A 9,189-nucleotide genomic window follows, 5' to 3' on the forward strand; every position below is an offset into this window, starting at 1 on the left:
TATACTGTAATTGTTCTATTTGTTATGATAATCGAGATATAAGATGAATATATTATTTTGGCAAATCAATCAGAATCAATATCGATTTCTAAGATAAATGGGATTTTAATTCAAATTTGTGACAAATGGTTGGATCTTTTAGATCTGAATGAATAATAATAATTCTGTTAGGTCATTAGCTCCATGTGTATTTGGAGCAACAAAACAAACCGTATTTATTAATAAATACGAAGGCATTGAACTATTTTTTAATGTTTGCAAATGTACGCTGCGCAACAATTTCGGAATTGTCGGAAACTTACATACCTAACTTATCAAAGTGTCATTATAAACAGCGAAGCCGGATAAATTTTATCTTGGAGAAAGATATGTTTTTAAATAACAAAGTTCAAAACACTTAATGCAAATATGGTGAAATGGCGAAAAAAAGTTCATCAAATTTTAATGATAATAGATAAACAAATTTCAAATATGGAAGTGAATATTTCAAATATATAAATATCAAATTTTTAATAGCAATCATTTTTTCACAATTTAAATTCCTTCTTACTGTATCATAAATTTGACAGTTCTAAGACTTTTACTATCCTTAAGGGTGTATTCTAGTGTAGAGCGATGAATTTTAGGTCATATTTAAAGTGTCGTAAAAGAAAGCAATGAATGTTTTTACTAGCCATTTTTTACCACTTGTTTATTAATGTTATTAAAATACAAAACAAAAAATTAAAAAATAAAAAAGTTGAAAATTGTAAAAACTGGCAGCTGATAAAGTGGGTGGTCTCAAAAAATTGGCACCTCAGTCTTGATATGATTTCAGCCCTCCTAGCCATAGGAAATGCAAAAAATAAAAAGATTATTAATCTACAATGATGTCGCAATCGTCTGAACTAGCGATGAGTAAAAAAAATTTTTTTACAAATTGGCGACTGTTTGAAAATAAGTGTTTTTTTTACTGTTTTCTTAAGTTTCTCCAATTTTTTAAAAATAGTAAAAATTGGAATTTGGGTATAATCCTAGTTCGGGCTATATATAGGTCTACAAACAAGACTCTCTAAATATTTCAAGTGAATCGGTCAATTAAAACTCGAGAAATCGTGTCAAAAGTACTGAAAAAATCTGTTCTGAAAAAAACGCATTCAAAGTTTTTGCGTGAAGCCAAACCAGTATGGAAACCGAGTCAGTAAAATGCCTATATCTCCGAAAATAATTCAAATTTTCAAAATCTTCTCGTACCCAAATTCTTAGATAGTTAAACTTTAAAAATATGAAATAAAAAACAAATCGATTTTTTTGAATTTCTACACTAGAATATACCCCCTTAATAATAGGCATTTCGCATTTTATCATCCTTCTCTGTATATAGCATTTTATTTAATTTTTTAGTATTTAGACTTGTATAATCTAAATTTAAATTTAGAAATCTTCATAACTACTTGTTTTTATAACTTCAAATTTTTATTTTAAAATGTATATCGAAAATATCATTTTCATTTATTTGATTGTGTAAAATATCAAATAATTTGCTAACATCTTGAAACTAGTAATAAATAATAATTTTCTTCATAATTTAAAATATGTAAAATTTGTTTTAAACGGAATATCTAACAGTCGCATTTTTTATATTTATACATACAATTTGTTATTTTTTGTAAAGTTCTATTAGATTTGTTGCGCTATTATAAAATGTTTTAGAAAGCAAAAAAAAATAATGAACATTTCTCACATATTAATATTTCGTAAAATTGTCGATTTCATAATCTCTATAATTGAGCTCGTGATTCTATAACAAAATATAAAAGTAAATATTGTAATGATATGAAACATTTTTAATTTATGTATCTACTTTTTTATTCGTTTTGGATTTTTTATAATTTTTAACAACTGTCAGTGTGAAATATCAGATATTTATTATTAATATTGGTAGCGTGTTCGATTCACACAACGGGGATCTTCGGATCATTGACTTAGAATATAGGAAAAAAATGTATAGTTAATTTGAAATCAAATAAAAATTGTATTGTTAAGAAGAATTTGAATAAAAATTAAGAAAAATAAGAATAACAGAGTTTGAATACCTGAATTGTATTAAGAAGAAGAAGAGAAATATTGGAACTTGTTGAAATTAAAAGAAAAATGAAGAAAAATGAAATGAAGCTAAAAGTTAAATAGAATTAGAAATTTGAAAAAGAGCAAAAATGGAAGAAAATAAAAAGAAGAAAAATTAAGATGAATATAGAATAGGATACACATATAGATTGAAAATGAAATAAAAATTAGAATGTAAATGAAATAAAAATGTTGTAGGTGGCTAAATGCTCAGAGTAAGAGAGGCCAAATAAAATAAAAAAAAATCGTACAAGCGCAAACATTGAGACGTTGCTGCTGATAACTGCAGCATAAATAATAAAAAAATATTAAGTAATAACAGCAAAATATTAACTTTCGCCAGGTGATGAATGAACAAGCTATGAATAGTACATGCTGATCATACCGAGATAGAAAAAATGCACCGGGTAAAACTTGTTAAATTATTATTAATATAAATATCCTAGGTACTCACCATACTTATATCTTTCATTCTCCGTGTTTCCTTAATAATCTAATACCGATCGATCACTTAAATCAACTTCTTGAGCCGTACTGGTTCGTAATTTCCAATATGTATCTGTCGGCCTTGTTTGGTCCTTCGACTTCTTGAAAACGTGTGCAAGAACGTCGCCTGTCGTCTCCTGATTTTATACTTAGCGACACCCGAAGCATACTGTGACGTAGCGAGGGTGAGCGCAGAACTTCCCTGATTACACATGCAAGAAAGAATGTCCGTGACGCCGGGAGATGAGGACCTCCTTCCGTTGACGATAGTTAGGGTGGACTTTGCTAATTTTATGGATATAGGGATGGTTTTTTTGTTGATAAATGTTCTAATCTTTGTAAAATTTGGGAAAATTGTATGCTTTTTTTCAATAACTATTTTTAACTTTAACATTATAGCTATGGCCGAAAATCGAAAATTTCAAATATTTGCACGTTTCAGAGGTTTCTGAAAATTTTGGCATACTGGATTAGACTGATCTAAAAAACATTCAGTTTGTGATGATTGAGATTTTTTTTTATTTTCAGAACAAATTACTTCCTTAAAAAATCAATATAATGATCTTTTAAGGGAGTAATTTGTTCTATAATTCTAAAAAAAATCGAGTTTATTTTGATATTTTCAAATTTTAACTATTCAACAATGTGTAGACGAGAATTTTTGCAATTATAGTATGTACAGAAAAGTTACTGCAACTATAGTTGCATTAGTAATAGTATTTATGTATCTTCAACTTCTTTTAACAATTGGAAGCATTCATTTTCTAAGATATATTTTGAATATTACTTCTTAATCAAATTATTTTATAATTTGAGAGAGCGTTAGTTTTTATTTCATTAAATCAATAGTCAGTTTTTTCATTAATCTTCTATTCGGCAGTAGTTAATAATTAATCTTATTATAACTTCCTTAAAATGAAATGAAAATAAAATACGTTTGCAAGTCAACGGTCAATTTTGTATGACAATGAGACAATTTATTTCATAATTTCTAGTTGTAAGTGTAGCATATCGATTTAGATAGGCAATAGGATCTCATCAGTATGTTTTTATAGTCCTGGGAAAATACATTTCTAAGCATCGATATTATTATTTTGCTAGATTAGTTATTATTCGAATTATTGGTAGTGGCATATTTAACTAGTGCGGTGTATGGCATCGTGCCTTAAGGCAAATTGCTGGTACTTCCTGTACCGTAACGAAATGTTCGAGGAATACTGAATGTTTTCAAATAGATTATTATAAATATTGTAACATTGTCTATAATTTATAAGAATTATATAAACTGAATTGCAAAGTTGAAATTATTTGTTTGAAGTATATTAGAACAATAGTCAGAATTATAAATAAAATCTGTATTATTTTCGATATACAAAAAATTTTTTTTTGAAAAAAAAAGTTGAAACAAAAATTTTTTTTTCCAAAATCAATTATTTTGTTAAGACAAGCAGAAAGTTTTTTGAATCATTCAAATCGGACGCAGAGTTCTCTCAAAAACTGCCATTTTTTGCACATTTAGCTCCGTATCTTCAAAATGGCTGGGCCTGCCTTTGCCAAAAACTGCCAAATGTTTTTAGATCATTCAAATCGGATGCTCCGTTCTCTCAAAAACTCGATTTGTATTTTCTGCACTCTTTGCACTTTATCTCCGTAACTGCGGACCTGCCTTTGCCAAAAACTAATCAGCACATCTCCCTATCAATAGAAATCGAATTTTTTTGAACTATTCAAATCGGTTACGCCCGCAAACGTGACTGGAAATTTGTATCCATACATACATACACACCACACATCCATTTTTCTGAGGTATGCCAAAATGTTCAGAAACCTTCAAAACGTCAAAAATGTAAAAATTTTCAATTTCGATTTTCGGCCCATTACAATAACTTGCCCTACGGGAAGTTAATAAAATAAGTTTGCAAGTCAACGGTCAATTTTGTATGAAAATAAGACAATTTCTTTTTCATAATATTCTAATTGTAAGTGTAGAATATCAATTTGGATAGGCGATATAATCTCATCAGTATGTTTTTATAGTCCTGGGAAAATACATTTCTAAACATTTGCTAGATTAGTTATTATTCGAATTTTTGGTAATGGCATATTCAAAAATATTTCATAAGTAGTAATTTTTCTAAATATTAAATTATATTACATTCTATGATAAAAAAATAATAATTGCAAAGTATTGTTGTTTAATATAAAATTTTGAGATAAATGAATATAGTAAAAATATTGTACTAAAAATATATTTTACGCCTATTACATCTCGGTATTCTTATGAGGATCTAATTGTCTCGAATTCATTCACAACAAAATTGTACCAACAATTTTTATTTTCAACATTCAAAATATTGATTATATTCTTTACGACATAGATTTAGCTTTAATTTTTTGCTTATTATTGTAAAAAATACAAGTTAGCATATAAATCTATCTTTATTAAAAATATTTTTCGACTTTCTATTTACTTTTAGAAAAAGAAATTTCTGAGTCGTGCGATATTAACTGTTTATAGTGCAAATTTTCCGCATGTGCCAATTAAAGTAATCTAGTATAATAAAATTGAATAATTGTGAAATATTTACAAGCAGTTTCTTATGATTGATTTAGTACTTATATTTCCATGTGAACAAAATTTTACACTTCCGTAGAGATAACGCTGATCTTATATTTTATGCCCTTGCATAACGTATAATATTGTAGTAAACACTTTTTCTATACTAATTTTATTCATAAGTAAAAAATATTACACGTGTTTGACATAATGCAGTTTTTTGAGCAGGATATTTTTATATTTTGTTTCAAATATTTCAGTAGGAATTGATCAACAACTATGATAAAATAGTCAAATTTTTATTAAAATTAGTAGTATGAAAGAAGTATAAAACCTGTCAATTTAATTACATTATCCAGAAATATTAAGTGTACAGTTTAGATACGTATACTAATATATTATGCATATGTTACATATCTTCAAAATTTTTCCTAACTAGATCTTACACACAAACATATTATATATATATATATATATATATACATATATATGATCCATGAAATAAGTTTTCCTACTGAAGAAGTCCACCTTATTGGATGAGCCATATGTTTGGTTAAGACACGTTCGATTCCAAAATACAGAAAAAGCACAACTTTAATTAGGAAAACAAAAATAGAACAGAAGGAAAGTTCTATTCCCGGAAATAATTTATTTTTCTAGATGATTATCTAGAATCTAAATAGCAAAACTTCGTGAAAAGTTTGATTATGAAATACGCGATTGACATAGCAATTTTTATTCATATAAATTAATTGGTAAATGATTAATATTATGTAGACCTTTGTAATTAATAAGTGAAATTCTTATTAACACTCTTTTTATCTATGTATTGTTCAATTTGGATAAGTAAAATAATTGATGAATGAGTAATATGAAGATACTAATGAATAATAGGCATTTACCATGTAGTGTCAAATAATTAGATACCGATTTGATTCAAATTTTTAGCCTTCTGACCAAAATTTGTTTAGATAAAGCTTTATATTTACCATCACTTTAGCTGAAACTTTATAGAGTAAAGTTATTATAAATTTAATGATTATGGATATAACGTGGGATCGTCTCTAATCTGATACTAATGATGCCCTGAAAAGGAGTATCTTAATAGTAAATCTGTCAAAATGAAAAGCTATTGTAATCAGAAATAGTTACCAAGTGAGTTCATTGAACTGCAACACGATTGAAGTTGAAAAATGTATTAATAAATGATGATAAATTTTCATAATCGATACATAAGTAGCTTAGTCTTCAATTTTCCCCAAACTGCAGTTTCTGTATTTCTACATTTATCTCTATTAAATTACGAAAGTTGTGATAGTAGTGTTTTTTATGAAAATAATTTGGCTTTTCTCGATTTTTCTTTTGCCGATAAAGACTTTTAAATAACTCATTCAATAGCGATTGTTTGTTTGACAATTGACCTAAATTATGAGTATTTGAAATGTCAAATGTCATGAAGTTTTCAAATGCGTAGGTTTTCTAATAAAAAGTTTAATTTCAAATTCCCTTAAGATGCGTGGGTGCAAAATATTACTGACTTTACAAATGCATATTGCAGTTGAAATGGACCTAGTGCTTCAGAAATATATATGATTTAGTTCTATATAATAAAACCATATAATGATATTCTTTAGTTTGAATAATTGTAAAGAGCCGTCAAAGTATAGGATCAACTCATTTATGCAATATTAGTAGATAAGTTTACTTAAAATATTAAACATTTTTGAAATACCTCATGAAACAGTATAATATAATAATAGTCTATTAACAATCTTGTCTTCAAAAAATATGAATATTATATATTATGTATGTTTTATTGCATTTTTATTTAAAGGCTAATTTAATTAATGCTCAATTTTCAGGCGCTTTTTTTTTAAAAAAAATCTTATAAAGCCGTGAAATCAATATATATATATATATATATATATATATATATTTAATTAAATATTTGTTACATAATGAAAAATAAATAATAACTATAAATGAAGTAGTGTACAAATAAGTATTAACATTAAAATGATATTCGTATTAATACGAAATAATTATGATGATTAATAAAAAATAAAAGTAAATAATAATAATAATAAAAATAATAAGTAAAATATATAAAATTTGTGAATAATAAAAATAATACTAGAAAAACAATAAAGTGGATTAAAACATAAAGTGACAAATAGTAAGAAATTAACAAAATAACAATGTTAGAAATAATAAAATAATATAATAATAATAATAATAGTAATAATAATAATCACTATTTCTGACTTTGATATTTTCATTATACTATAAAATTTTATGATTCATATCAAAATAGAGTATTTATTATGTGTCACCTCTTTTTTCAAAATTTTCATATTTTATGAATTATTAAATACCAGAAAAATGGTTTATACAATTTTTTCATTATTTTAAAATTAAAAGCATTCTTTATTGCTTATGTAGCGATTTTTTAAAATTCAAATAGCCAGCAAATATCATTCACCAAAAATATATTCAATTCAAGTTCAAATATAATTTTTAGTGAATGTGAAAAATTCCTTCCGAATTCTCAGTATTAATTCCATGTTCCACAACTTTGTAGTCAAAAAAATTGACCTATGGGTGAGTCAGATTCTGGAAATTTGGAAAATATTGGAAAATCTCAACAAAATTATATTGATACATGTATTAAATTATATTTCTTTTTATTCGTAATCATACAAATTATGTTTCTTTCGAACAAACTTTTTACATATCTCTTATTGTTTATCTTTTAGGAAAAATAATTATCATTTCTTAGATGTTCAAATGTAATTTTTGGTGAAATTTAAAGCAAATACCTATGAGCAACAAATAACTGCTATTTTTTAACTAAATTATTAATTTATATAGTTTAGAAATACATATATCCTTCAAATGCAATAGTAACAGAAAGAATTTAATAGTGCATGAATTTAACATAAATTGGTTGTCAAATTACCAATTTATGTTTATAATTCAGTCACCATTATCAGCAACAAACTAAATACAATATAATTCATGTATCTGTATCTGAATAAATTAAATAAATCTGCGCCGTCGTTATCATTTATAATTTTGCAACAATGTTTGCCGATCATCTCACCTCGACCAAGTACATTCGTATGAACTCGATATTATCGATGGGGGAAATGCAAATAGCAACAGTCATAATGTATTGTTTTGTATCGATGCACAAATAATTATAATCACAACAGAATAAATATAGATTTATCAATTTACACTGTCCAGAAGTTCCTTCATCACTCTGATATCGGGGTCGATGCCACGGGCAGTGGATCGGTTGATAATCATGACGACTGTGGTAATAAAAATTTATTTTTTAATCTACATTAATAAATATTTTTTTAATTTAATGCTAAATATTTTCCATAATTTTGCTTTTAAGTTTATTTAACGTTTCTTTATATGAAAAGCAGATGGTTATTACTTACCTTTCTCTTCGAAAGAGTTCAGTTTTTCGCGAGAAAATGTGTTTGCTAATTTTGTGTTTTTTCAAAGTTGCAAGCTATTCGGAATGGGTACCAGAATTTAAAAAAAGTGTGCGTTTGTCAGTGTAATTGCATGAGTGTGTATGTGAGCCAAAATTTGACCTTTAGTCGAAATTTTCTCAACTGTTGCACCGATTTCAAAATTTAAAAATCATTCAATGAAGCTTATTGAACTGTGTTGATTAGTTTGCCATTCCGACAACCATTATGGAAATTCAAAAAATTATTCGAAATAAGTTATTAGTTGGTTATCGTGTTCATTAGTTTTTAGCAAAGATAGGTAGAGCTTTTACATGGTAATTATTTGATGAAAAAAAATTATTTGCATGACTCTTCGCAAATATTATAAGACTACAACAAGTGGTTATTATAATAAATCATCAAAATTAAGAATAATATGGTTACTTAATGTTATCGTTACAATTGAAAAGTTGCTAAACTCATTCAAGTTTAACCCTTTTCACTCGCGAATTCCGAAATCAATGTGTATTTTGCTGTAGAAGCGGCGGAATCCGAGTCGAAAGAGTAAAT

The sequence above is a fragment of the Ctenocephalides felis genome, unplaced genomic scaffold, assembly GCF_003426905.1.
Source record: "Ctenocephalides felis isolate EL2017-DRISC unplaced genomic scaffold, ASM342690v1 CF-g0.4_SCAFFOLD_01492, whole genome shotgun sequence".
In the NCBI taxonomy this organism is placed as follows: Eukaryota; Metazoa; Arthropoda; class Insecta; order Siphonaptera; family Pulicidae; genus Ctenocephalides; species Ctenocephalides felis.